A 6000-nucleotide genomic window follows, 5' to 3' on the forward strand; every position below is an offset into this window, starting at 1 on the left:
AATAATTAATGTATTACTCCTCTTTATCCAGGGATTATTCATTAGATATATGATAATTCCCAAAACCTCCACCATCCATTCTCTTTCATTCTCCTCGAACTAGATATTGATTGTTAGAATTGTTTGCTTGCTTACATGCTTGTGTGAGCTAAGGACGCGACTAAGACCCGACCAGAAGCCAAGGATCCAGAAGATTTGAAGCCGAAAGTCCGGTCGTCCAGAAGACGCGTAGATATGTTAGCCTGGCCAAGCTCCAGCTCCGACAAGAACATCCGAACTCTAGAAGTTTTGATAGAAGCTCCAACGACTCTAACGACAAGCTAGGGCCCTGGTCAACCTAGGAAAATGTGCTAAGGTCTTTTAATGAAAGCAAGTCCTAGCACCTACCCCTTGATCATATTTTTATCCTATGTTTACATAGATAATAAAATATACCAAGATAATAATTGGACTTGCATGATTTCTGAAAACCATAGGGACAACCCCTCTATTCCCTCCCTTACCTTGACTTGAAGCCGATTCTGGCCAGAAATCCTATTAATGATACCGGTCATGACTAGATCGATGATCGAGTATCATTTAGAAAAAGAGTTCCTTAGGAATATCTCAATCATGATGTTTTTATGGAAATCCTAGAATATGTGAGTTTACAATAAAATATACCAACTAAAGAGTTATAAACCGTTAATGATAGGACAAGGGAGTAAGGCGCAGCCTCGGTAGAGGATCCTGTCCCAAAAGCTTACTCTGGTCACATAAGGACCGGCTCGCGGAAAAATCTTTCTAGTGAAACGTGCAACCATATGTGTCAAAAAGGTACAGCCTTCGAGAGTTCCTAATCATGTGAGGCCTTGATTCACACCCCACCAGCGGAACCTAGTAAACCATCCCAATGAGCCACGGTGGGCAACAGGTAGACTGGAGCAAGACCTTCGCATAGTGCTAGATCCGATCGGCACGGGTCATAGGTTAAGGTCCAGAGGACCTGGTGGCATTGTATGCCACATTGTGATGCATCTGTTTTTCCTGGGATAGTGTCCCTGTGTGGATGTAGTATGGCCCTGAGGTATGGGCTGATCGAACATATGGGTAAAGTGTACACCTCTGCGCAGAATCATAATCTATCTGGATAGCCGACGCTCACAGTTACGAGCCCACATAGTCAAAGCTCCCGTCGACTAAAATCATAACTTGAGTGTGGTAAGATGGGGCCGAGGCTCTAAGAGGAGTAATTTAGAATGAGGCATAAGCCAGCCTAGAAAGACCCTGACAGTCTTTGATGCTTCTAAAACTTGGTGTTGACATAGATTTTGGCTGATAAAATCCCATGTTTGGTTAAGGAGGATTGATGGCATCGGCCAAACAAGAAGTAAGCAGAATAAAGAAGGTGCATACGGACGGTGATCGAGGCCCGCAAGTGGCGTACTGTGAGATAAGTGCAATTGTTGCGTACGTGCATCGTGAGGATTCTGTGCATGCGTGCATATATTGGAAAGTGATACTTCTAATCTGCATGCAAGGTGATTGAAGATGGATGGCCGGTTTGATTAATTAAGAAGTATGGCAAGTTGGCCGGAGATGCAAATAGAGATGTCGTGGCCAGCTCGTTCCGTGATCAAGTAGATAACTTGCTTGTTAATTAAGGAATATATGTTTAGGAAACATATTCGATTTGTACTTGCAGATATAGTCCAATGTAAACCAAGTTAATGTACAACCATGCCACCTCTATTTAATCAATCAATCAATATAATGTGGTAAAACCCTACGAGTAGAAGTAAAGTAGATTCGATGAGTTCCTTCTAGCGCGCAAGGCTACAACGGCTTCGATCTCGGGCGAACTTGTAGGTACCGTCACCCGGTCATTACGACCTCTATCAGAAGTTTCTAAGTTAAGTCTTATATTCTGATATTGTCGTATGGCTAGTTATCGAGTTATTTTATATTACAAGTAGAACTTTTTAGGCTTTATCCAATATTCTGCTTGTTTTCGACGTTGCTCAAGTTATCGAACAACTTAGATCTGACTAGGTTGTCTTCATCGGCTCCCTTGCCTTGTTTAAACATTCACAGTTATCAGATCGTATCAGCTGGTAGACTCTGCATACTTTTACTGCTTTATATATACTAGGTCTGATAGATCTTCACCCCTGCCCCTCGTATTGCTAACCGTCAGGCCTCTGACGTCAGCGTGCTACCATTGAGAGCCGATGTTTCAGTCGGGTCTTATCCGTATCTCATGGAAGCATGATGACATCATTGAGCTGATAGGGGCGCATGCAAGGTCTTGCTGCTGCGAGCCTGTCTGTTAAGATTAACGGGTCGAAGTTAATGCCCTCTCTCCGCATTACCTTATCTAAGTTCAATTACACGGTCATGACATTGATTAGACTTTGTTACCTTAATAGGCTTGTAAGCGGCAGGCAAGAGGTCTTTGGTGACTATGCTCTAGTCTTTTACGTTGTCAGATCGAGGTTAATGCCCTCTCATTCGTGTTGCCTTGTCTAAGTTCAATACACTTATCAAGACATTAATTAAGATCTGATAATGTACCTGGCTTTCGTACATCAGCATCGGCTGGTCCTTGTTGCAATGTTCTAATCTTTTAAGTTAGTAGATTGATGCTAGTGTCCTCTCATTCATGTTACCTTGTCTGAGTTCAATACACTTATCAAGACATTGGCTAGATCTGTTAACTTATCTGATAAGCGCGTGGTTAACAAGGGCTCCCCTTTTATGGCCGTTGTGTTACAATGCTTTATCTTAGTCCGTCGGTTAACACAACTGATGGCACATACCATTAATGTTTTATTCATTTACACAACATGCTTACATTAAATATCTATATGTTGTGGTGTTTATTCCAAGAATACTTACCCATGAGTTTGAGAGGCTTCGCCGATGATCGGCTCAGGAATTTAATATTTACCTTGTTAATTTTCAGGTTAAATTGATTGGCACGTCTTGCACCACTCGTGAGCCGATTTGAAGCCTACACTAGAGTTAAGCAGATCTCCGAGGTCCTCCGTATTGTTCAACGCAGAAGCTTGAGGTCTAGATTTTGCGTCAACACGCTCTTAGCATGCTCGGTGGGACCAACATCTTCAACAACATCATCAGTGCTCGTCGTTGCCTCAATTTCGACTAGATGGTCGGTGAGGATGATAAAGTTGGTGATCACTTGAAAGCGGTTGAGCTGACCATGGACAAGCTTTCTGATAAGCAGAAGAAGCAGGTTGAGCAAGTTGTCAATGATCTCCAGAATATGTGACTAGCTTCTTTCGGTATGACTCGGCACGCCTTGCACCACTCGCGAGCCGATTTGAAGCCTGCACTGGAGTTAAGTAGATCTTCCAGGTCCTCCGTATTGTTCAACGCAGAAGCTGAGGTCCAGATTTTGCGTCAACACTTGGAAACTGGTAAGGGAGGTAAGATTCCCCCTCCAGGACCAACAACTTAAAAAGAATATATTTTCTTCCTCTCCTTTTCCAAAACTATGCATGAAATAGGTTTATTAATAAAAACAAACCTCATATCCTTTCCTTGATTATCCTTAGCATTTAATATAATTTCAACGCAATGATTTGCTGAGTACCTTTCATAAGTGTACTCAGACTTGCTTTCATTTATACAGGATTAGGACTTATCTGGTCCTCAGGATTCATTCTTGAGGAATGGGTATCTACACCGCTCTCCGCTGCTTAAGGTGAAACTTATTTTCTATGAATTTATGCGTCTTTATTGTTTAAAAATACTAAACTGTGATGATAACTGTATTAGCCTACTGATCCAGGGACTAATACATGCGATTAGTGGTACCTTCAAAGTAAGTCCTCGACCAAAACAACAACAGTGGTGAGGGGCAAGTAGTGCTCCATGAGAAAATGATCGAGGTGGTGGGGGAGCCGTAGTTTGCTAGAATGGTCATGGACTCATGGGAAAGGTCGATGGTTGCCATTCATTATTTTATTTTATTTTTCCTTTTTTTTATAGTAAAAAAGTTGGATAGTTTTTATCAAAAAATATTTGGTTAACTTTTTAGAAAAAAATAGTATGTTTTAAATGGATAGTTTTCACAAAACTATTTGACTTTTTTTAGAAAAAGTCCATTTGAATCAATGCAATCTGATTTTCCTACCCTACAGGTGACGTGGGTATGTGGCGCCACATCAAACAAAACTGCAACGCCCATGGAGGATGGATGGCTTATAAACTTGGTGGGGATTAAGGACTCATTTGGAAGGGCTTATACTGACTCCAGTTTCACATGTTTTGCGCAAATCTGGACACTGTAATGTTTTACAAATTGAGATAAAAAATGAATTAGAATTTTTAATTCATTGATCAACGATAAAGTCATTTTGAAAGAAACCCTTCCAAACAAATCCTAAAGCTCTTGTTTTCTAAGGGACTGTTTGTTTGAGCTTTTAGGTAGCTACTTAGTATGAAAAGCTAGAAGCTCAAACAAACAGAAAATTTTTCGTGCAGCTTCGGGAAAGGGAGAAACTAAAAAAGGTGAGATTATATAGAAAGTTAAAAGCTCAGTTTTCGGAGTTTTTCGTAACTTTTTGAGCTCAGAAAATAAAAACATCTTTTAAGAATTATTATTGGATTTTTAGAATTAAAAGCTAGCGGCAGTTTTTTTGAAAAAAGAAACTTCAAAAGCTGAAGCTTAAATAAACACACCCTAAGATCAGGATGTCACAAATTTGGTCGTAGCTTATCGCCTAGGCCGTTGGGCACGACGCGGAGCTTGGACCACCAGCCCACCATAGTATCTGCGCGCGCGGCCCAGTCGCATCGCATGAGCTGCACACAAGCAACCTGTGGCGGTTCCAAACGGTGAAATGAGCTGGCTTGCACAAGGGTGATGATGGTATTTAACGTTTTTTTGTCAACGGGAAAGAAATAATCAGGAAAGCTCTGCAAAATATGGACAAACTTTGAAAGATTTCGCACATTTTTTTAAAGCAAGTAGATCATGCTAACTAGTTACTCGACTCATATTTCCCACGAAAAGGAAAGGATCGGAAATGAAACATTGGATTGAAACTGGCGTAGTATCGCTGGGAAAATTGTCCCACCGTGGATCGCATGATATCTCAAAATGTTTTAATCGGTTTCTGCAAGGAAACTTCACCTTGACAAGAAACAACGAAGCGGCCGAAGCCAGCATAGATTCTCGCAAATCTCCCCATCAGACATAAGAACGATCTTCTAAGTGATCCAGTTCGTGTCACCCCAGATCAACTCACTAGCCAGCTAAAGTTGCATCTACCTAACAAGTACATCAATTGAACTACTACGAGTAGAGTAGCAGTAGCACTGAACTAGCAAGTGAGTGACCACCTTCAAGGAAAAGGCGGCGAAATCAGCCTGCAGAGATCATCGATGCATCGGCATTGTTTTGACCTTACGGCACATCACCACGGCGATGCCGATGAGGCACTCACATGGTCTGTTTGCGGGGCTACACCTACACTCTCGGTGGTCTCGTCTCGCTTCCCTCATGGAAGTCCTTTTAGGAAAAGGCTCTTCCTACACAGTAGTCGTCCCTACTCCATTTTGTGTGCCCAGGGGAGAGAAGAAGATTATAGCATGCAGTAGCTGTGTAGCTTGCCCAAAGACAACCGGCCGGGTTGGAACTTGGAAGGATCCAACCGACCTTCTGAATGATTCAGGCATAACTTTCATAGGAAGGTACTTTGTATTATTTGCCCACAACAGTACAGCACAAAAGCTAGCTGAACTAATGTACTAGAACTTTTGCTAGATGCTTGAAATCCATCTGTTCTTTTTGTTTCCTGAGCAATAAATCCTTTTTCTATTTTTATTAATTAGTTTTTCACCAATCAGGGGTGACACCACATCTAATGAGTAAGACTAGGGCATATACCTATGTGAATGGTGTGAAAAGATTGATAAGGCACTGTTAACTGAACCATTTGTTGGCACAAGAAACAAGTAAATAGTGTAGGTCTTGGTTGGAACAGCAAAAGA

This window comes from Setaria italica, chromosome II, assembly GCF_000263155.2.
Source record: "Setaria italica strain Yugu1 chromosome II, Setaria_italica_v2.0, whole genome shotgun sequence".
Lineage (NCBI taxonomy): Eukaryota > Viridiplantae > Streptophyta > Magnoliopsida > Poales > Poaceae > Setaria > Setaria italica.